This window comes from Triturus cristatus, chromosome 5_2 (assembly GCF_964204655.1).
Source record: "Triturus cristatus chromosome 5_2, aTriCri1.1, whole genome shotgun sequence".
In the NCBI taxonomy this organism is placed as follows: Eukaryota; Metazoa; Chordata; class Amphibia; order Caudata; family Salamandridae; genus Triturus; species Triturus cristatus.
In genome coordinates, this window is record NC_140588.1 from 209,085,981 (window position 1) to 209,109,827 (window position 23,847).

Genomic DNA, 23,847 nt, shown 5'->3' on the forward strand with positions numbered 1-23,847 from the left:
CTATAATAACGGACGAGTAAGAATGCACACCAATTCTTCACTGCCGGCATTAAAGTCTTTTAACTTTCAGCACTGTGTTCCATTCCCATTACCAACACGTCTTTCGGGTGGCCACTGACGCATAAGCCCCTTCCCAAACGAAACATTCTGCACTGTGTTATTGCCACCCGTGTAATTTGCTATTAGGTCTCATGAAATCACGCATTTTAGCATTGACGATACTATCCGTGGTACAACACACATAAGTCCGTCTAGAAGCGATGTCGGGACCATTTTGCTATGCAACCCGTCACACTTAACAGTATTAATGCTCATATTTATATGAGACTGTTGGTCATTGGCCACGTTTGCACTTAAGTTTACTATCATGGTTTTAACGTTTTCACTGATCAGCCGCTTCTATTGTCTTACTTGTCAAAAAACCTGTCATATGTGTTGAAAATTGCTTTTAATTAATCCACTGACCAGCCGCACCCATTGGCGAACCTGCCATATGTAATTGATTTACTAATATGTATGCACGAAAAGTTGTGGTATCATGCTGTGTTGCCACCACGGCAACCCATGACCCTTCCTTTTGTTTCCCATAACCCTGCCACATGTGTTGAAGATTGCTTTTAATTTATTCACTGACCAGCCGCACCCATTGGAGAACCTGCCAGATGTCATTTTTTTACTAAAATGTATTCATGAAAAGTTGTGGTATCATACTGTGTTGCCACCATGGGCAACACATGTCACTCACCGAGGCTAATGCTTTGACGCCTTTCTCTTGGTTGTTCCTACCCCTCTTGTCCCCCCCTTTTCCTACAGGTCTGCAGAACTCCCCAGTACACGTCTACTAGGGCATTCCTACCGTCCCTGGTAATTTATATCACTATACAGAATACCAGGCGGTAGAGCACTTTATCACACTTTACCGGTCCTGCCAAAGTGCCAATTGACCCATTAGGGGCAAACCAGGCACGAAATATGTTGACCATTCACACATAGTGTGACCCTTGAGGAGCATTATGTTCCACACAGGGGCACACACACAGTTTTTAATTAGGCTAGAGCAGGGGTCTCCAACCGGTCGATCGTGAGCTACTGGTAGCTCGCCGACCCTCTGGGAGTAGCTCGTGCTGCTATCTAATTATTGAGACATCATTTAAGCATTTTATTTTGTAACCCTTCATTCTCTTTGACAGCTTTCAGCCCTTGTCCGCCCTCACACAAACCAGCTGCTCTGATTGGCAGAAGTGAGTTTAGCTGGGGTGGGGTGGGGCGTGCTGAAGAATGTGACGTTCTTCCTCTTAGTCTGCGCCACCTGTCTTTGTAGGCTGGCACCGGGCTTTGCATTTATTTTCCGTTTGTGCCTCCCGGAGCATCTGTGAGGTAAGTGGGGCCCTGACTGAGCAGTAGCAGAATCGGTAAAATTGACTCACTGCATGCAAGGCCCTTTCATTTTAATGTTGGCTGCCACTTTGCTTTAGATTTGCCTTCGGTTATAAAGCTCAGTGGCAGGCAACGTTAAAATTAGGCACTTGGCCGATGTTAAAATCAAAGTTACTTGTCTGCACTAATCCGCTTTCACTTACTTTACCACGCTTTCATTTGCCTTTGTGTAGTAACCAGTGAAAGCGGCTCAGTGCATGCAAGTAACTTTGATTTTAACTTCGGCTGCCACTGTGCTTTACATCTGCATTAAGGAATAAAGCGCGTGGCAACCGACGTTAACATAAAAGGTCCTTGCAGACACTGACCGTTACCACGGTGCCAGCCAATGTTAAATCCTAAGTGTTTGCCTGCACTGAACAGCTTTCACAGTCATGTAAAGGAAAATATATAGCGCGGTGTAGTAATCAGTGAAAGTCTTTCACTGATTACTACACCGCGCTATATATTTGCCTTTGCATGACTAGGAAAGCTGTTCAGAGCATGCGAGTACCTTTGATTTTAACATCAGCTGCCACGTGCTTTACTTCTGCCTTAACAGTAATAAAGCACAGTGGCAGCCGACATTCAAATTAAAAGTCCTTGCATAGGGTTTGAGCAGGTGGAGATTAAGAAGTCTACTATCTTTGTAGGCGTGTTGGCCTTTCTATTAATTATGTTCTGTTCAAAAAAGACTTTAGGCAAGATGTTTGTCCAGCAATAGAGTTGAGCCGGTATTTGCATTGACTCTCGCCTTTACAATTCTTCTGATTTCTAGATGAGTCTGAATGGCTCGTACTTTTGCCTGGAATGCATTTCCCAATAATTTGAAGGCCTGTATGGAGAAAGTACTGCCACCACATTTTATTGTATGCTGGAATTATTATACCCTGTGCTAGCCCGCAACATAAGTTTCTAGGTTGGAAGTATTTGAGCAGTTTTGTCTGCAATGATTTTTTAGGACCTTTACTGTTTATCTCACTACGTGAGTGATGCATGATAGCTTGGATGAAAACTTCTTGTGGCTGGTAACCAGTGAGGAGCCTTCAGCAGAGGAGAGTGGTGGGTTTGTGTCTTTGTACTGTGCTTCCAGGGCCGGATTTAGGGCGGCTCAACCAGTAGCACCGGGTGCTGACTTCGAGTGGGGGCGCCAATATTATGTAAAAGCACCTTCTGCTGCATTCCAGGCATCCAGCAAATTTCAGCCAACAATAAAAATAGCAAATTAACGGGGTGATAAATGTACTTACTGGAAAAAGAGAGAGAGAGATTGGAGGTTTGTGTAATAATCTGTAAGTGTAAAGGAAGTTTTTACTCATCGTAAGGTAGCACATAGGGTTAATATGCCAGATGCAAAGAAGTTGCAGATCACAAAGTGCATATATAACGTAATGTAAATAGGTCCGTGGGTTACTACTTTTGTCAGAGAGACCATATTGTTGCTAGCTCTTTATGAGTTAAAATCCTAATGTAGAACAGTGAGCAAGTAACTGTTATCAAAGAGCTGCATGAAAACTGCAAGGCATAGGGCTGGCTGGACCGTTATGATTTCCCCCAGTTTTTCATCCTCCTAATGTTGCAAAATAGGTTCATTTGGGTAGAAATCAATTCCTATTATTAAAGAGAATCCCCCAACCATGGTGTTAGGTTTTAAATTCGATGTTTCTGCCGCTCCTGACCATGCTCTGTTAAACTACCCTGCCTACCAGTATGGATGACCTATGACTCCTATACTTTCTTGTCCTCTGCCTTATGTAACATTTCACTGATTGATTGTCTCTGTGTGATGTAAAGTGTTCTGATACCTTACATTGGTAGGAGTGGTGCTATAAAACTAATTAAATGCATCTGAGAGAGAGTGGTTAAGTATTTTGTTCAAACCACAGTATGGACTCTGAAGAAATTAGGCTTAAAGTCAATGAAACTGGGCGTGGGGGGTCTCTCGGAAAAATACGCGAGTTGCTTGGGGTTTAGTAGCTCACGACGATTTTCACTAACCAGAAGTACCTCTCACTACACAAAAGGTTGGAGACCCCTGGGCAAGAGCTACCTAGTTTATTAAAATTTGATTCAATAGGACTGCTCCATACCTTTTTTTACTATTTCACCCCCTTGTGCACTACCTAGCCCCCACACCCGCACGCACCTTACGGCTTCTTCTTCAAAAGATCCCCGGTTTCGGAAGCCCGTCAGGCATTGCAGAACTGGCCTGATGAGGAGCAAACGTCCTTTGATGAATCATGACACTTCTCAGGGTGTGTGAGGGCATCATGAAGAAAGACCTGTCTTACCCACGTCCTGACGGGAACTGTACACTCCTTCTAGTTCTTAGCCTTACCCGGGAGCCTGTGTGCAGGACCTCCTAACCCGGGTCTCTGTCCTTCCTTTTTGATATATCATAGGCTTGTCCTCTCAGCCCCATACTCAGCAGTCCTTGATGACAAATGATTTCCTAAACTCTGCAGCAAGTAATGGATCGATAAGAGGGCTAAGATACATGAGAGCCTCTTGATGATGGTCATTCAACAAAACATCATTTACAAAAAATATTGACAAAAATATTGAGCTTACAATTATCGACTTAACTAATAAAATAGATAAGTGTACTGAATGTTAATAACTACGCGCTATATTAACTTTAAAACATATATTAACTTTAAAAATATGACATTTAAAACATATACTTAAACTATTTCAAAAAGTTATAACTTGAAAGATAAAATAAGATATATACTTTTAAATAATGACAAAAATACATTATTTAAACATAAATATTAAAACATAATAATCATAACTAATTATAAATACAAGCACTAGATAGTAAAACTGTATAGAATTTGAATTGGAGATCTCAACTTTACTACTCACTCTCTAACTTGACCAACAGCAGGGAAAGTGTTGCACTGTGAAGCCGTCATATTTACTGTTTCCACTTCAACATAAGTAACAGTAGGGAAAGTGTTGGACTTTGGAGAGGATAGATTTACTATTTCCACTCCAACATAAGGAACAGTAATGAAATTGTTAGACTTTGGCGGGGTCATATTTAATATGGCTCATATTTAATATTCTCAGTCCAACATTAGAAACAATAGGGAAAGTGTTTGGCTTTGGAGGGGTTAAATATAATCTTCCCAATCCAAGGCCTGCAACAGTAGGGAATGTGTTGAGGTTTGGAGTGAATGAATGAATTAATTCATTCTTTTTTGTGAGAATAATTAAAATCATTGCAATCCTTCAACCAATACAATTGCATTGTAACTTTTCACAATACTGCATACAGACATATATCAGAGAGATTCATGATTCATGAAAGAAAAGAAACTTGTACAAAGGGCGTGATGCGGTACTTGCATAAATATTCTACGTAGAAAATGTGTGAATAATGACAAAATATAATAAAAACATTCATGTGGATTAAAAATGGTAAAACCACTGTGATCGGCAATATTAATTATAAGCAGAGAACATCAACCAGCCACTTGGAACCCTGTGCACGTACACTTGGCAACGTAGAGGCTCTCCCTCTTATGGAAGAACAAAATTATAAACAACACCGTTATTGTCAATTTTGGTTAAAAACAAAGAACATCGGCCGCTTGCAACAATGTGCAAATAAGCAGGATAAAGTGCAGGGTCTCCCTCGTATGACTAAGCAGAATGACACATTATTCATAATGATTGTTCGCTGATAAAATATACACAAAGAGCATATTAAGTATTTTCATAAAAGTTTGTGCATTAAAAGTGTGCACATAGTAACATAGAGTAATAAAAGCTTTCATGTCAGTTAAGCATTATAATATCCCCAAAGCTGGCGCAGTTTCTGACAGAAAAAGAACAGCAATGACCAGTTTGAAAATGTGAAAATGGGTAAGATAAAGTGCAACATTTGCTGCGTTCAACAGAGCAAGATGGGAGGCAAGGTCTTTCGGATAAATTGCACAGGTGATTAATTTTTGTCTTTGTTGAGTCATTAACGCATGGCTTCTGTCAGCCAGGTTCCTACGGCCAGGATAAATTTGCTGAATGGTTGGTGCTCGAAAAGAGAACTGGAACTTCACCTACACATGTCAGTGTCCCCTTAGACAGGAAAATTGGTCTTAATAATTTCCCTCGTGGCAGTACCAAGGTTGGACAGCAGCATATGAGATACAGCAGGGACTCCTTTCTGTATTTGCATAATCTGGAACCTATGTTGTGTGATGGTGATTTCCAGTTCACATTTAGCTCTTTTATCTGCAAAGGCACCATCCTGGTCCGCAGAATCTCTTTCAAGCATTGCTTTCCCGAGACCTGGCTCAGGTATGGCTGTGTTTTGTTAGCCTTGGAGGATGCAATAAGGGGTGAGTGCCATTGTTTTTCCATGTCTTGCAATATTGCCTTCCCATGATAACTGATGGGCTTGTTTGTTTACTGCCCTCTTTATGGCTTTGTAACTTATTTCTTCTGTTGTCCACTTCTCAATGGCCAGATTAAGCGTGTCATTACGATGGCGGTGAACCCGCCACCGACAGGCTGTGGGTGGTAGGTTCACTGCCATAGTGAAGCCATTTTCGGCCCGCGATATTAGGATGGAGGGCGGTACCGAGGCGGTCGGAAACACCTACTGCCAAGTATCCGATGGGCTCCTTGAGCCTGTCGGTATTGCGGTGGCCCTCAGCTTGTAATGAATGCCGGCAGTGCCTAGCAGTGGTCAGATTAAGATGCTGGCTCCCCACCAGCCTTTCCATGGCTGTTCACCCGCCATGGAAAGGCTGGCGTGGATGGCCTTTGGGGCCTGTTGCGGACCACCCTTGTTCAGGGGAAGTTTGTTTTTGCACTTGGCGGGGCACCTATGGCCCCCCTCTACAGTTCCCTGCAACATGTGGCAGGCACTGCATGGTGCCTGCCACGTAGTCCAGGGAAAAGTAAAACCTGCCTTGTTTCCATTGCGGCAGCTGCTGCAGCCAGCTGCACCCACCGCAATGGAAAAAATGCATTTTGCAGCTGCCATGGTGGCAGGTACATTGTAATTGCATATGTGGGACTGCCTCCTTATAGGTGGGCGTTACCCATTCCTGGGACAATGGCAGACAGACAGAAGTCCATCCACCATTGTAATCAGGCCCTTAGTCTCCACCGCTCTATTTAAATACCTGCTCCAGGAGTTATTCTTTACTGCATATCTTGGCTTTAGCACCTCCTTCATGGATCCTACTGGAGCATTCAGGAGCCAGTAGTAGTACTTCACATGCATGCCCAAGAATTCATTCATATTTTTGCTGCCAGAGGTGGAACTCCAGTCATAGCAGACTGTTGTGTGTGTATTGTGGTAGCCGAAAGAGGCGCTTGTAGCCCTGACACTGAGTTTTCTTTAGTAAAGACTCAATTTGCCCTGGAAAGGCTTGTTGCACATAGCCTAATGTAGACAACAGTTTTGCTTTGATGACCCTTTCATTTGCAACAATCGTTGTGCTATATAGCTTTCCATTAAGTTTACACAGGGTGTATATGGTTGCCTGAGATTTTGTTTTCATCTTGTACTGATGTACTGTCAATTTCCTCGTGTGTTAGAGTTGGCATCCTTGGCGTGGTTTCCCCTGACTTTTTGCCTCTACCTCTTGTATTTTTGATGCTGTGCTGGATTTCGTTTTTTAGTGACTTAGATGCTTTGGGCACTTTGCCCAGTGTAAAAGTGCAAGTGCTCCTAATGTAAATTGTTAACATAATTGGTTATCCATGATTGGCATATTTGATTTACTAGGTAAGTCCCTACTACAGTGCACTGAGTGTGCCAGGGCCTGTAAATCAAATGCTACCAGTGGGCCTGCAGCACTGATTGTGCCACCGACATGAGTAACCCTGTAAAGGTATCTCAGATGTGCCACAGCAGTGTCTGCATGCAGTTTTGAAACTGCCATTTCCACCTGGCAAGTGCACCCACTTGCCGGGCCCAAACCTTCCCTTTACTTACATGTAAGATGCCCCTAAGGTAGTCCCAAGGTACCTACATGGGCAGGGTGCAGTGTACAAAAAAAGGTAGGACATGTGCTGGTGTGTTTTACATGTCCTGATAGTGAAATACTGCTGATTTTGTTTTTCACTATTTAAAGGCTATCTCTCCCATAGGCTAAAATAGGAGTTACTTTGTAACATCTTACAATAATATCTTTCCATTGGGACACGATGGAGAAATGGTGTTTAGACTTTCTGAACTCAGAATTTAATAACACCTCATTTTAGGGAGATGGTTTTTAAATTGTATGTTTGCAAAGGACACTTTTAGAAAGTAGACATGTTATTATTTAACCATTCTGTGTACCTCTGATGGTTTGTGTATTGACTGTCTTGTTTTGGAGTGACAGGGGCTGTGGATGTGAATTCACTGTAGACAGCAACAAGGGGGGTTGAAGTGTGTCCTGCCTTTCCTGGGTGATTCAGAACTGAGCTGAATAGACGTTGGCTGCATTTAGATTGGTGGTAGGAGTTTCATTTACACTGGAATATGCACAATACTGTCTCCAGTGATGCTGCACTAGAGAGGACAGGTCGGGTTTGGACTGGGCTCAGAGACCCTTGCCACAAGGAGAACAAAGACAAAATAGGGTATAAGTAGTGGACTATAGAGCGGGTAGAGGTGGCGGAGTGGGGTTTATTTGTAAAGACACACTTGCCCTCTCACAGTTTACAGTTAAACAGGTGGTGGGCTTTGAACTCCTGGGATTTTCCTTATTGGCTCAGGGTGGCACAGTTTTTTCTGGTCTTTTGTGTTACAGACCTCCCTCCGGTATAGCCCCTTCTTTTCAGCAATTTATTGACCTTGTGTACAATTTATCCAACTCACACTCCAACTTTATAGTGCTGGGTGATTTTAATTTACGACCATTAGGCCCACAAGACCTAGCCTACAGGGAAATTTGCCAAGCATGCAATAACATACAGCTGGAACAGCTTGTGCAATGTCCCACACATGTGAGGGGGAACATTTTGGACCTGGTCTTTGCTGATAAAAAATTGGTTGCCATTAATGAAGTCCTGGATCAATGCTGGACTGGTCATGCTCTGATCCTCATGTCTATTTCTGTGGCTGGAGTGCAGCGCAGTGACAGTTCGGCTGGGTATAAATTTAGTAGACAGTGGTCCCGTCTACTAAGGGGGTCAAATTTACCTTCTCTGCTGCCTACAACTTTTGAGGCGCAGGAAACGGTGGATAAAAGCTATACTACCCTGTGTAAACAGATTGTAACATCTCTGGATGTACTGATCCCTTTAAAAAGGGTGAAGAACAAGCCTCGGAGAACCAATGCTTGGTTCACCAGTGATCTCAGCCAACAGAAACTCCGCTGTAAACAGGCGGAACGTGCTTGGAGGAGAGGGTACGCAGACTCAGATCGTGCACAATACAGACAGGCCCTGCGGGAATACAAAGACCATCTAAAGTTGGCTAAGGCGAAGTTCCTGGAAGATTCTCTGACTAAAGCCACTAATAAATCGCAGACCCTCTTTAAGCTGGTTGACAACTTGGCAAATCCGGCTTCTGCAGCCCCAGTTACCACACCATCTCAGGAGCTGTGTGATTCATTGGCCTCTGCATTTGAGGAAAAAATCAGACTCATCTTGAGTGGCCTTTCGACTCCGAGCCATGTGGCCCTGATGGAGTCCTCCCCACGGAAACCCCTCACCCTTCGGGTGTTGAGGAGGTTAAGGGTGAACAACAATTATTATCCTGTTTTCCCACCCCGTCCTTGGAGGAATTCTGCATAGTGGCTAATGGTGTGTCGTCGGGTTCCCCATTGGACCCCCTGCCACATAGGATATGGAAGGCCTTTCAGATAGAGTTGCTACCTCCGCTGTATACCATCTGCTGTCAGTCTCTGACCTCAGCCACGGTTCCTGATAGCTGGAAGCTTGCAATTGTGACACAGTTGCTAAAAAAGGCCTCTCTGGACCCGCTTTGTCCTGCCAGCTATAGACCCATATCGCTGCTTCCATTCCCTATAAAAATTCTAGAGAAGTTGGTCACAAGAACTTTATCAAACTTCCTGGAATCCAACGCTTGTTTGGATGCTGCCCAGTTTGGTTTCAGGCCGGCGCATGGGACCGAGACCGCCCTGATCACCGTGCTTGACGATCTGCGAACGCGTGTCGATATGGGTAAGGCAGCATTTTTGGTGCTGCTGGACATGTCGGCGGCGTTCGACACGGTGGATCACGCTGTCCTGCTGGATCGCATCAAGGGGGCAGGCGTGGGTGGTCTGGCGCTGGGCTGGCTTGAATCCTACCTGGAAAATAGGCAGCAAGCAGTGGCTTTACCACCTTTTCGGTCAGATACACGTCAGGTGAAGCAGGGTGTACCACAGGGGTCTGCGATCAGCCCGATCCTCTTCAACCTATACCTCCGGCCCCTAATCAGTTTGATAAAATCTTTCGGCATCTCGGTTATCAATTATGCCGATGATACACAACTGATTTTTTCTTTTGAGGGAAAGGAGGCGGTTTCGAGGGACACTTTCCATCAGTGTATGTCGGAAACAGCAGAATGGCTCCGACTCAACTCACTCCAATTCAATGGGGCAAAGACTGAAGTGCTTCATTGCTCATTGGATCAGCCCTCCCGTACGTTACCAGAAGGTTTCTGGCCAGCTTCTATCTTAGGTACGGTGACAGCGGCGGAGTCGGCCCGTAACCTGGGGATTGTGTTTGAGCCGGGGCTGCAACTAAATACCTCGGTGAATAAGACCATAGCTACGTGCATGGTTCTGCTTCGAGCCCTACGCAAAATCTTGCCGTTGCGCCCCCCACAGGCTCGAATAGAGGTGGTGCGCAGTACTATACTCAGCAGGTTAGACTACTGTAACGCACTACTTCTGGGGGCACCTAAGTCCTTAGTAGGTAGGCTGCAGAGGGTTCAAAACATGGCGGCCAAACTGGCTTTAGATCGACCTCGCTCTGCATCATCTTCAGAAGCTCTGTCTGACCTCCATTGGCTGCCTGTTCAGCAGCGTATTCTCTTTAAAGCTGCATGTGTTGTGTTCAGAGCGCTGCATGGGCTGGGACCGCTGCCACTTCAACACCTCTTTTCGTGGTACCAGGCTGCTAGACCTCTAAGATCCTCCTCGGCTTTTTTGACCATAGTCCCTAAATTTGTTAGAGTGAGGATGGGTGGTCGTGCCTTTGGTTTTACAGCAGCTAAGCTGTGGAATACTCTCCCTCTGTTGCTCAGGAGTAAGCAAGAATTCCCCTCCTTTAAAAGGGAGCTAAAGACCTATCTCTTTCCAAAGTAATGTAGTGTATCGGATCTGATGACTCACCTAGGGTCCAGCGCCAGGATACCCTTGGGGTGACAGTTGCGCTCAACAAGAATTTAATACATACATACATACATTTAATACACACATTTAATACATACTAATAAACCCTAGAGAATTAGATCACTTCAGAACTCAAGAGGAACCCTTTGCCAAGGAGAAGAGCAGGAGAGTTGTAAGAAGGAGTACTACACCTTTGCTGTGTGCTTTACTGGCTTGGCCTGCAATTGCTGCTTCTGCCAAGCAAGAGGACAAAGACTGGAATTTTGCTAAGGACTTGCTTGAAGAAGAATCTCTAAGGGCTTGTGTGTGCTGGCCTCCTCTTCTGAAGTCTCAAGGACACAAGGGGGCCTGATTCACAATGGCAATCTGAGACAAAAGTCTAACTTTACGACTTTTGGTATTCACAGAGGTTATATACGAGTCGTATCTTTACATCTGCAGTCGGGCTGGAATCTTTGCACCTGGACCGTACTCTCCACACCCGGGCCATACACTCCAGCTCAAGCCGTACTCTCTGGTCATACTCTTTGGCTCGGGACGTACTCTCCAGCTCGGGCCAGATAAAGTGTAATCAATGGGCCGGAATGCAATTTATACAAAAAGGAACATTTGGAACATGTTATAAATGGTAGAGGAGGTCATGAAAATCAGTTTGGGCAGGGAAAAGTGCGTGACCGAATGCTACATCATATCTCAGAAAGTTTGCTTCTTTGCATCATGGTACATGCAGTCCACAATTTGTGTTGCGCTCCCCTTAGTGTTGATTGTAGAGTTGATACTACAGTCAACAATGAGGGGAGCGCAAATTGTCGACTGCATGAACCATGATGCAAAGGAGCAAACTTGTCTGGAATATGATGTAGTATCTGGCCACACCCATTTTCCTGCCCAAACTGATTCTTATGACCTCTTCTACCATTTATCATACGCTCCTCATGTTCTCATGTTCCTTTTTGTAAAAATTGCATTCCAGCCCATTGATTACAGTTTATCTGACCCGAGCCGGAGAGTAGAGAGTATGGCCCGGGAGTGGAGATTCCGGCCCGACCACATACGTAAAGATACGACTCGTAAATGTCCTCTGTGAATACCAAAAGTCATAAAGTTAGACTTTTGTCTCAGATTGCCTTTGTGAATCGGGCCCAAAGACTTTACCACCAGCTCCCCCAAACTCCACTGCTGGGAGTTCTGACCTGTCAGGAGGTGCCTAATCCATTTTTGGGAATCTGGAGGTTGTTCCTGCTGTTGAGAGCTGGAAGAACCTTAAAGAAAGCAGTAAAAACAATTCTGCCGCTGTCAGCGCCATCCCCAGTGATGTTGTGTCCTGCACCGAGGCCAGGGGCACAGCTCGTGGAGTGCACGACGCACTGCCCTGCCTGCACCACAGCTGGGATGCCCTTTGATGCCCTCTGACGCCTGAAATTATCGGTCTTCTCAAAACCAGTGCTCGCACAGATGCTGTCTGCGCCAGCATCCCATTATCGTAGAGCCAATAACCGACGAGGGTGCCTTCACAAACTCTTTGATGTTGCATTGCCTCACTGGAACCGATTCCTCAGCGCCAACACCACCGACTTCCCCTGTCCTGGACTCAACACGTCGCCTCCTGATGGACATGACGCCCCACCTTCCCCATGACAACCAGGGAACAGGCCTCAGCACTTATGCCTCACCTCCATGACGATGTGCATCATCCATAGATTTTGTTTTCCAAGGTACTGTTGTTTGAGAGTCTATGTGACCTTATAATCTTATAATCAAAAGGGAGGTGGGGAGAAGCTGTGACTCATTCGGTTTCCATCCAGTAGGCAAATTATCAAAAGAGAATGAATCACTTGACCTGTTATTAGGGTCTATCCGTCTTTAAAAACCCTCATTCACGTAGAAGCTGTTGGTGCAGTATATCTAGATTGTCCGCAAGCATTATGACGTGAAAAGCATCTTCATAGGGTCTTACATTATGCTTTCCTCTACCTGGAGGGAGACCAACTGGTGTTCCCAGTAGTGATCAGTGATTGTGAAAATGAGAGTGAAGTGAGTTTAAAAATACTTCCATCTAATCAGGTTGCCTTTTTTTACGTTGATGATTGGGTACGGTTCATAAATGAGAGGCGGTGCACAAATAGAAGTGTCACTGTTCTATTGCACCTGTAAAAAAGTGTGATTGGTCGACATGTTTCAGCCCTCTTGTGCCCTGTCGGTTCGTTGGGCTTTCTTCAGGACCATGTGGTTACACACTCCTTTATAGTATGCGTAGGTAAGTAGATCACTTACCCTTCTTCTTGTGTTTGCTAATTAGCACTGTGACTTGTTAAAGGTGATTGTACCTGTAGCTAGAGAAAAAACAATAAAAAACCATAGGAATAAGCCCAATGTACAAGAGTCAATCCTAGTCTTCCAGTCTATGATGCTCACACGTTCTGAGTGTCACAATATTGTGTGCTTTAATGCTCTGGGAAAACAGACTAGATTACTAAATGTAAACATCTAAATTTTGGTTCATGCTTGTGCGTTACCGCGCTTAATTTGAAACCTTTGTGATTAGGCTTTACTTCTTAAGCGCTACTTAGTGGCTTGTGTAGAGCGCTCGCAATTGTGTCAAAATGATAGTCTAGTTCATGAATATCATGGCTGTTAAATTCATGCTCAGCTGGATACATGTAGCTATAATATATTTCTATTTTCGCACGTGCGGTGCTTAGTGCGTTCGATTATTGTTACATGTCCGTGGGTATCGTTTGTTAGTCCAGACAAGAAATAATGTCTCCTAAATTTTAAAGTGGAGCAGCATTTATTATTATATTAAGGTCGCGCGTCGTATGGTTGCTTGCTGTTTTCTGTGGCGGTAATATAATGTGGCTAATCTTACATGCTGTGTCTGCTGTAAAAACAACATGCATTCAGATGCTGTTATATTCATTGCCTTATTTTCATGGCAAGAAGCTTCGTAGGGGGACGGGTGGGCTGGGACTGTCTCTACTAAAAGGGTGAGAGAGGGGTCAAAGATTAAGCAATGGAATGGCGATTTTGATAGTCTCTGAGCGCATTCTACCCGCTAATGCGAGGACCTACCTTAAGACGTCTTATTCGCAACTTGTGCTTGCTTCAACTGCCGGGCCCCGGTGACGCGGGCCGGTAGAGGAGTCTTTTTCTAGTGCTCACTAAGGAGTCAGAATTGTAGAAAAACTCTGAATTTCTTCTATGTTTATTTTGGCAGTTATGTGTGTGTTTCTCTCACAATGGGATTATAAATAATTTTCAATATTGAAGTCAGAGTTTCCTCATTGTTTGTACTGGTGAAGGACAATTGTGTGCTTTGGTATAACGTGATGTAATTCTAGTGCTATAGTTATTTTGCATAGATGACTGTCATGACGTTGTGATGACGTGAACCTCATATGTCATTTCAGCGGGTAGGACAAGCATAATGAGCTTGGCAGAATAACTTCCATGTTGCTTCAAAAAAGGGGGGATCGTCATTTCAGAGTCTTGGGTATTCTCATTTTGTCCTATTTGGAGACTCATATGTTTATTCAGTGAGGACATGTTGTGCCTTTATGTGGTGATGCATTGCTTTGATACCAGAGTTTGATTGGCATCATCGTGGGATTGAGTGCCAATGTATATTATCATTCAGCTCATCATCATAGGTTTTCAGACAATCGACCCATCTCTGTTCTTTTTTTAATAGGATGCGTTTTGGAATTCTCATTTCTTGTTGTTAGGGTTTTCAAAACCACCCACGTTATTTCTTCAGTTGTGTGTTTTAAATTATAAAGCGAGTGCTCATTTTTGTAGTCATTTTCTTGCATTTGATGTTGCTCCTGTGTTCTACAATTCTTTGCTTTATTTTACGGTGGGTCATGCCTCTGTATTTAAGGCCACAGGGACATGTGATCATGTAGATCACATGGGTCGTATTGCAGTTTGCGTGATTTCTTAATGTCCATTTGAAATCTGGTTTGAGTTGAATTTTTTTTTTTATTTGGTTCGATTGCAGACGGAGCAGGATCCACAGGGGTAATGACCAGTAATGGGTGCAAAGTTCCATGTGTCTGTTAGTGTGCTTGATTACTCTCTCTGGGTAGTTTGCACTTTTAGTTTTATACTCAGGTCTTTTGCTTGTTTTTTGTAGTCCTGAATTTTGCTGCAGTAGTGTCTTATACCCAGAAATTGGCTATATGGTAAGTTTTCTCATAGAGGGCGCGGGTGAAAGCTGTTGAAAGAGAGGAGACTGTTCTGGGCTGTTGGTTTGTAAAAGGTTTTTGTGTTGATGTTAATTTCGATTGATATTGTAATATCCAGAAAGTCTGTGTTTGTAAATTGGAGGAATTCATCTCTGGTGTTGATGCATGTGTTGAATTCTGGTAGGCTGTCTGGGGTGTCGGTTCAGATCATGATGACATTGTCGATGTAGCGTTTCCAGAAAAGTATTTTGGTTGTGTAGGGATTTATATCATTGAGGATATGGTTGGTTTTGAAATCACTAACATAAAGTCCTGCTATAGTGGGGGCAAATGTACTACCCATGGAAGTTCCATGGGTTTGCAGAAAGAGGGTACCGTTATATTTTAAAAAGGTTCTCTGTAAGAGATAGACAGCAGTATTCCAGTGCAAAGTGTCTTGGGGTGTTATGCTCCCACTCTTGGGCGAACAAGATGTCCTTGATGGTTTGTGGTGTCATTTGTTGCGGCAGACTTGTGTAAAGGTTTTCCACGTCTAATCCTACTAGGCACATTGTCCCTTCCTCAAAAGTCAAGTCTTTTATTTGGTTAAGCAGGTCTCTTGTGTCTTTCATTTATGTTGGTGTTTTTTGGTCCAAAGGTCTTAAATATTGGTCTGCGAATTGAGATAGTGGCTCAGGTATAGAGCCTATGCCAGATACTATCGGTCGTCCCGGTGGGGGAGTTCTGTTCTTGTGTATTTTCGGCAGTGAGTAAAAGTAGGGAGTTTTTGGTGTCTTGGTTTTGAGAAAATCAGACTCATTTTTGTCAGTCCATTGGTTGGTCTCAGCTTCATCTGTCATCAATTCTATGATCCTTTGTAGCCTTGATGCTTGGCCATGTCTAGGATTTAATAGAGTTTTTGATCCGATAGGAGGTCGGTACATTGCTTTTCGTAGTTGTCCTTGGTGAGTAACACAATACCACCGCCTTCTTGATGTCGTAATTCTTCAATTGCAAGACGTTTGCGTTTTGATATGTTCATGAATGGTTTTTTTGGTGGTTCTTTCAGTTTTTCTGTGTGACTCCATACCCGATGCCGCACACCACGCATGATAGCATTCAAGAAGCTGTCTGGAATTTTCCAATTTTTTTAGCTTCCTCCATAGATTGTTATTCATAACCCCGTCGAATGCGGCGGAGTAGTCTACGAAGCAGGCGTACACTGGCATGTTATTTTTTATGTTGGATTGCTGTGCAATGTAAAATAGAGTAACAATGTTGTCAATAGTTGAGCCTTTTTTGATCCATCACGTTAATTCGGTTAGCAATGTGTGTGACTTTCCTGCTTTCTCAGTGTATATATTCTCTACCTGGGTTAACCATACATCCGCTACCAAAGAATTGCACCTGTCAGTTTTTTATTTGTTCAGTGGTCAGATTTAGTCTTTCGACTCCAAAGAAGCAACAGTAGGGAAAGCATTGGACATTGGAGGGCTTAGATTTACTATTCCCACTCTAATGTAAGTAACAGTAGGGAACATGTTGGACCTTGGAGTGGTGAGATTTATTATTCTAACTCAAACCTGGGCAACCATAGGGTAAGTGCTGAATTTTGGAGGGGTCCAAACTGCTATTCCACTCCAGCAAGAGCAACAATAGGGAAAATGTAAAACTATTAAATACTCAGATTTCATTTTACCGATCCTAAATTAATTGAAAATAAATTACATATTTACAATAAATAAGCATTAAATATCTGTCCATAGAATTTTTTTTATCAACATTAAGTTATTTAAATAAATTATTTAAATTATTAATAACCAAAACAATGAAATTAACATGTAGTTTTATACATAAAATATTATTAAAACATTATAGGAATTAAAACTCAACAAAAATATATTATTTAAAATAGTTCCCTCTCTATTATCTTAAAATACCAACAACCAAAAAAAGTTACATTAATTAAAGAAAAAAATAACAATACATGTCATTTTACAAAACAATAACCTATAAATGTAATTGTACTACATAAAACCCTCAATATACTATAATTGATTAATATCCAAATTATTAATAACAATTACATAATTAACCTTTATTCAATCAAGTAACAAATATGGATTCTCATATTTTTTAAATTATCTACAAAATAGCTAAGAAAATACTCACATAATTAATGATCAAATTAACCAATTGAAACGTATAAAAACAATTTTATAATCAATAAAAAAATATATTTAAAAAACTGCACACCCTAGTCCTGCCCAAAAAATGATATAAAACATCCTTCAAATATATCACCAGATAATTCTTTAAAAAACACCTAAAAAAATGCTTAACAATAAACCAATAAAATAAAAGGCCAAGCTTCACAAAGCATCACAATGTATCACTGCTGGGTGTGAGAATTGAGTCTACTACAGACAATAGACACTCAGTGGCAACAGTAATCCCTTACAGTGTGACAGAAAGGTAGACAGAACAAATGCAGTGCGTCTGCCTGCCTTATTATTTTGCTAAGTGGCATCTGAAATAAGACAGACATAAAGTAATCATCCAATACTGCAGGGAGGAATTTGTTACCCTCATGGGTAAGCACTGGTGCATACTAAATAAAGAAGTGTTAATGGTATGAAAGGGTGATCACTTCGTGCTTCACTTACCAAGCAGAGATTGGAACAATACATCGTTCTTTTGGCTCAAAGATATTGTCCACAGCTGTCATTTGATAAACCGCATTTTTGGAAATCCTCATACCAGAAACTTCGACCTAAAAGTTAAAGACAGATCTCAACAACAGGCATGCATGCAAATGCCTTATCTTACTGGCTATTTTATGTAGAAAAACTCACAACCATCCTTTTACACAATCGTGCAAAGCAGTTCAAATGATAACACAGTAGCCTTTTCTTTTTTAGGTCATTACATTTGCCCCAAAAATGTTAACATGTGCCCTGAAAGACCCAGTATGCAAGGCTCGTGTAGATTGGTACTATGCAGAATTCCAAGTTAGCTCAAACACAATGATTGCGCCCTAGTTCTTTCTTCAATAGAACAAAAGGGTCTGGGATATCAAAGATGTATTGTTGTGTAATACTTACTTTTATGGAAGATATATTGGGCTGTAAATGTTTTTAAGTGAAAGGTTTTGGGGCATATAATCAAAAAATAGCGATAAACATCGCTAAGCGCATTTAGCGCGTTTCTGTTTATCGCCGTCTATCGCTGGATTACATTGCCGTGTTAGCAGCGTATTATCAACGCTTTGCTAACAGGCGATGTAATTCCAGCAATAGAGGACGAAAATGAGAAATAGCGTGTGAAATCCAGCGAAGATTTCATAGCGCTATGGGCCTGCTTGCTGATAGGGGAGTGTTGACCTAAACATACAATCCACCTCCCATTATTAGTGTACCTAAGTCAAATAAAAAGCAGATGTTAAATTCCAGTGATAAACGCAGTTAGCGTTATTTTTTATCGCTTCGCGGGTCTGCTGCAGGGTTGTAAATAGCGCGAAGCCGTGTCAGCGTGAATTGACATGGAGTTATGGACGGGAACGCCTACTTTGCATGTCATTAGCAATATTGATCGCCGGCATGCAAAGTAGCAAGGAAACACTCGCTAACGCTTGTTAGCGTGTCCCTGTTGATTAATAAAAAAATTGCCGCTTTTTCGGCGCTAAGTGCCGAAAAAGCGGCTATTACACCCTTGATAATATGCCCCATAGACTGTTATTTAACAAGTTTGAGTTAACTACTTTGATTAGTAATACCCATGTTCTGCCTATGATTGCCCATAAGGAACAACTGCACAGTGTTCCTGACATGTAAGCCTCTCCTCTAACCTATATTAGTCTTATCCTTTGGGGGTAGGCGTTCATGCAGATGCCCATTAAAATGTTCCCCTGGCTTTTAATTTGCATAATGCACGTTGATGTTAAGTTGTTCACTTTTGTGCATGCTTATGACACTTTAGAAATGGTGGCTTAAACATCCACCACTTCAATGTAAATCAATAGGAAAGTGGAGAGGATGTCGCATAATGGCTATAGCGGTCGACCTCGAAACTGGGAAGGGGGGGTTCAACTCTTGGCAACAATGCTTAACATCCTCTGTTTCTGGCAAATTATGTAATCTCCCCCTGAATAAAAATAAAATTAAAAATGAATGTGTCAATCTGTAAAGAAACGTGTGCTCATATGAAGCGCTCTGATACCTGATACCTTCGGGTCGAGTTCGCCTTTATAAAACTTTATAAAAAGAAAAGCCCTCACACGTTTTCCTAATTCACTTTCCTACCTTTTCCTAAAATGTGCATGTCTGTAAAACATACACTGGTTATCATATAATTAAATATCAAACAACGGAGAGCTTCTGTCACCCCGTTCTATGCTTTCAAGCTCCCTAGTAATTACAGACTAAAGGCACTCAAAGACCTAGGCCATGGCTTCAGGGTGTCAGCTGTCATGAGTACCACACCACATGCTATGATTGTTAGCTCACAAACTCTTCGTTTATGCTGCTATGCACAGTTATCTACATAAACATAGCAAGTCTTTAGTAATGTTTGATATTGAATTCTGAATTCATCTAATGCCAGGTATATTTATCACGAATGGTTGTGTTTTGTAAACCGGTATTTGGTAAACTTTGCACATTGCATGTTATGCCTCTAGAAGGGAAAGCAATCAAAGTAATTCATAAACATTCACTAGGACTGATGTTCATTTAAATGAAGACTCAACCGTTATACACATGCTCCCTCTAGCATGTGTAGTCCAATGAGGTTCCTCATGCTTAGGTGACTGCAGCCGTCAAGCACCTGCCACTGGTTCAGCACGTGCAGTCAATTAAGGCTTCCTCGTGTGGTGCGCTTCCAGCACGTGTCTTCAGCCTATTTAAGGCTCAAGTGCACGTCTGAACATTGCTTAGCCTCGTCCCGGGAGAGATTCCACTGACCTGAAGTCTCCGGTCCTGGGATCCCGAGCTGCCCTGCTCCCTTCTCGGGTCTTCGGCTTCAGAGGCGTTTCCTGCTGCCTTCGGCTCTCGGCAGTGTCTCTGTTGACTCGACGTGCTTCCTGTAGGAGGCGTTTCTTCTTTCCTGCTGCTCCCATTCGCCAGGTGCCTGCGGAAAAAGATAAGAAGGACAATAGAATTTACGGGAAAGGTGAACCATTGTATTTCAAATGACAATCTTCAGGCCAATGTTCCTGAAGGCATTACCTACTTAAAAAGTTTATCGATATTTCTTTAAATTGCAAAGACTTCTTTGGAAACTTGTAACAGAGTTAATTCTGTGAACATTAAGAAACCAAGAGAGTTGATTATAAGGGGCTACTGAGTCACACAATTTAATCACTTTCGTTCTTTGATTAACATCAGTCACTTGTAGAATGGGTAATGTATTTTCTTTTGTTGTAACAAGGCCCTGTGATAATTAGTACTATTTGAAAGGTCATATTGTCTAATCATTATTGTATTTATTTACTCACAGATGTTTAGTTGACATACCATTGCTCCCAGATTACTCCTGAGCAAAATAGATGCTTCTAGTGAATCTCATAAATATATTTGTTGATTACCCGGTGCATGAGGTAACTGTTTGGTTCTCAGTTGAATGCATAATTTTGCCACTTTGCACACAATAGGAGAAAACTTTAAACTTATTGTGTTTAATAATATTTCTTTGTAGTAACAAACCAGTTCAAGTGGTGTTTTGATGCATTGGTTACAATCTGAAAACCGTGAACTACAGTCACAGCCAGATCGAGTTCCCTGAAAACTCCAGTACCCTTACTGAAGTTGCCGGCAGCCTGGTTCTATTTGTCTTTTGTTTCTCTCATCCCATATCCCCCTTCTCCCTGGGAAATCGTAGAAGTTTGATGTTTAACACATCATCATTCTCTGCATACTTTCAAAGGGATTTGGGAAAAGGCCTCACCCAAGTGCAACCGCCTGGATTTCAGGTGAGTGGCTATTGTGACATCAGCTGATGAAAGGCTCATGGGCAACAGAGAAACATGAAGTTCCTCCTACCAAGCTTTTACTCTCCTCATAATATGAACATAGGTAAAAAAAAAAATGCATCGACAGACCTCTCACGTTTGCCAGGTCTGTTCGCGACTAGCTCATCGAGGCTTAGTATTTTCTGTGCATTCTAGAATCTAAAGTCCTGGTTATGTCATATCAAAAAAAGATTTCAAGTACCACAGGGCTGAGATAAGCCCTGAGCTATAAATGGGAAACTTGAAAGCTCCCACTAGATTGTGATTCCAGCTAAGGGGGCTGAGTGTGAGTTTGAAGCTGCAGCCTGCACGTTACATTATGTAGGAGCCTGTTTTAACATGGAACCTCTCATGTAACCTTTGCACACACTAATATCATTACTGCAATGAGGCTGATTTTCACTTCTTAAACATAGCTGTATCACTACTCATGAAACAATGTGTACTCTGAGGGGTATATTCACAAGAACGTGTGATAACTACCGCAAGTAGCTTAACACAACTTTCAATTTCGCAGCCCATCTCGGGAAAATAACCCAGTGACAACGTGGGATTCACAACAAGGCGATAGCATGCGATAGTCTGCTGAAAGCGCGGACATTGTCTGCGATAAAACCACCTCGATGGAGATAAAAGCTCAAACCACAACACCAAAAAATCTGCGACGGGCCAAAGCACGATGAGGAAATCAGCTATAAGCAGTGGCAGGCCTGCAACACACACCTGGCCGGTGGGAAAAATCTCCATAAAAACAGAAAAAACACCCACACACAAACTGACCTTCACCCATGCATGATGGAGGCAGCTGGAGCAGGCGCAGAGGACGAGCGCAACCCCACAAGCACCCGCGACGACTAGCCTGGGACCACGGGGACAGGGAAGGGCAAGGACAAGAAGACGAGGAAGACGAAGTTCGGTCCGCAGGCGAACAGGATCATAGTCACGGAGGTGATGGAACACCATCAACAACTCTTCATCACCTCCAAGGTGTCACTGGGCACCAAAACTGCAATATGGCGGGACATCATCGACAAGGTGAATGCCGTCAGAGAGCACATGCGGACAATGGACGAGGTCAAGAGGTGATGGAATGACATCAAGCGGAAGACCAAGGAGAAAGTCTCCACAAACCAGATGGCAGCAATGCAGACTGGAGGTGGGGGCCCAGCGCCACAGCTGGAGATGGATGACATGGAGGAGCTGGTGTCGACATTCATCAGTGTGGAGACTGTGGCCAAAGTCGAGGGACCGGACACTGCTCGACAGGACACAACACAACCGCACCAGGGTGAGTGACCACCAGGTACTGGGGGGACGGGTGGAGATGGGCACAATGGCACACATGCACAATCAAGCAGAGCACAGTGCACACCCACAATGACTCTGGGTCATCGCCCAGATCTACAGACTGTCACAATGTACAATGCCATGCTGTCTGAATGTCAACCTGTACCATGCGCCTACACATATGTGGACACATTGTAATATACCATCTCCCCTTCACATCGCAGGGTCACCGTCAACACCTCCTTCAGAGCAGTCCCAGCCACTCTTCATGGATGACGAGGAGGACAATGCCAGCATCAACATCCAAACCATCCAAGACATCATTGACCCCATCCACCACTCACCTCCAGGCTCAGGGCAGCCCAGCTACATCGATGAGACCCCACCTACCAGCCAAACCACCCAGCTGGAGGCACCCACAGCCCCGGCACCCTCCCAAGACCTCCAGGAACAACACATGGCTTTCCAATGCCGTGTGCTGGATTGCCAGATGGAGATGGCGGAGCAGGTGCAGGTGGGCTCCGGTATCATGGCTGCCAAACTGGACACCATCCTTGGGTGTCTATGTTCGCCCCATGGTCTCCAACGAGCCCTGACTGTCATCGTTGGAGTCATGACGTGGAGAGAAGAACAGCTTTCCGCTCAGAGTGGCTTCAGTGATGCCAGCCATGACCTGGCAGACATACAGAGGCTCGTGGAGGACATGGTGCTTATGGAGGGGGAAAGGATGGCAGCCACCGCTGCACATCATCAAAATGTAGCTGGGATCTATCATGCCCTACAGACCTCCAATATGGCATTGCCGCCAAAAGGCATGGCGCTGATGAATGAAGCTGCCCCCATACCATCCACATCCCCACCCCTTGGTGTGTCAGTGCCACCCAGTACGGCAGTCGGATCCACACAGCCCCCGATGTGTCAGTGGCACACAGTGCGGCAGACGTATCCGCCCAGGCCATTGATGTGTCAGTGGCACACAGTGTGGCAGCCGGTTCTGCAACACCCACAGGTGGGGCAAGGCACACACTCGGGAATGAGGACATGGATGGGACTGTGGTTAGAAGGACCAGGCACTAGCATTCATTACCACCACCTGGCCTGTTTCTGCTTGGCCCTGCACATGGCCTCATGACCTTCCACTGACCCATGATACACTCCGATGCACTCACCTTGTACAGCGACATGGACTGCCACTTCCAGATTGATGACCAATGATATAAAACAACACTAAATCCGAGTCCTGGCCAATAATGGAAACAACATCGACTATGGTCAGAGCGAGGCAGCGAAATGCCAATATCACATGTAACTTTTCTAAATGAAAGACTACAGTTGGCCCTGACATTATCTGGTAGTCATGACTGATCTAATCCTTTACCATGACATTTACCTGAGATCTCATCTGTACTTTGGAAGAGACTGAGCACGATCAGGGCCCATAGCCACTGAACGTAGGGATGCAGATTTGTGTAGAATGTGTGTTATTTACATGGAACTTTTAAGCAATCACTATGGCATATTGAGAGAATGCACCACACGTTGCCTACAGGGAACATATTTTGTGAACATCATTCTCCTTCACAAATAACTGAAGACAATAATTTGTTATACACATGTGCAGTTGCCTCATTTGTGTATCAGGGAAAGAACTGTAACTAATTTACAGCTATGCCTGACC

General features: G+C 43.4%; 1 long non-coding RNA gene across 1 annotated transcript in view; it reads right to left on the bottom strand.

Moving 5' to 3' along the window:
* The window catches only part of LOC146822808 (uncharacterized), a 39,061-nt gene extending 19,146 nt beyond the window's left edge, over nucleotides 1-19,915 (bottom strand). The window contains exons 1-2 of the long non-coding RNA XR_014961838.1: nucleotides 19,837-19,915; nucleotides 17,542-17,648 (exon numbers count right to left, since the gene is read on the bottom strand). This is a non-coding gene — a long non-coding RNA (uncharacterized LOC146822808). The remainder of the gene's footprint in view (nucleotides 1-17,541; nucleotides 17,649-19,836) is intronic.
* Between the last annotated feature and the right edge of the window lie 3,932 nt (nucleotides 19,916-23,847).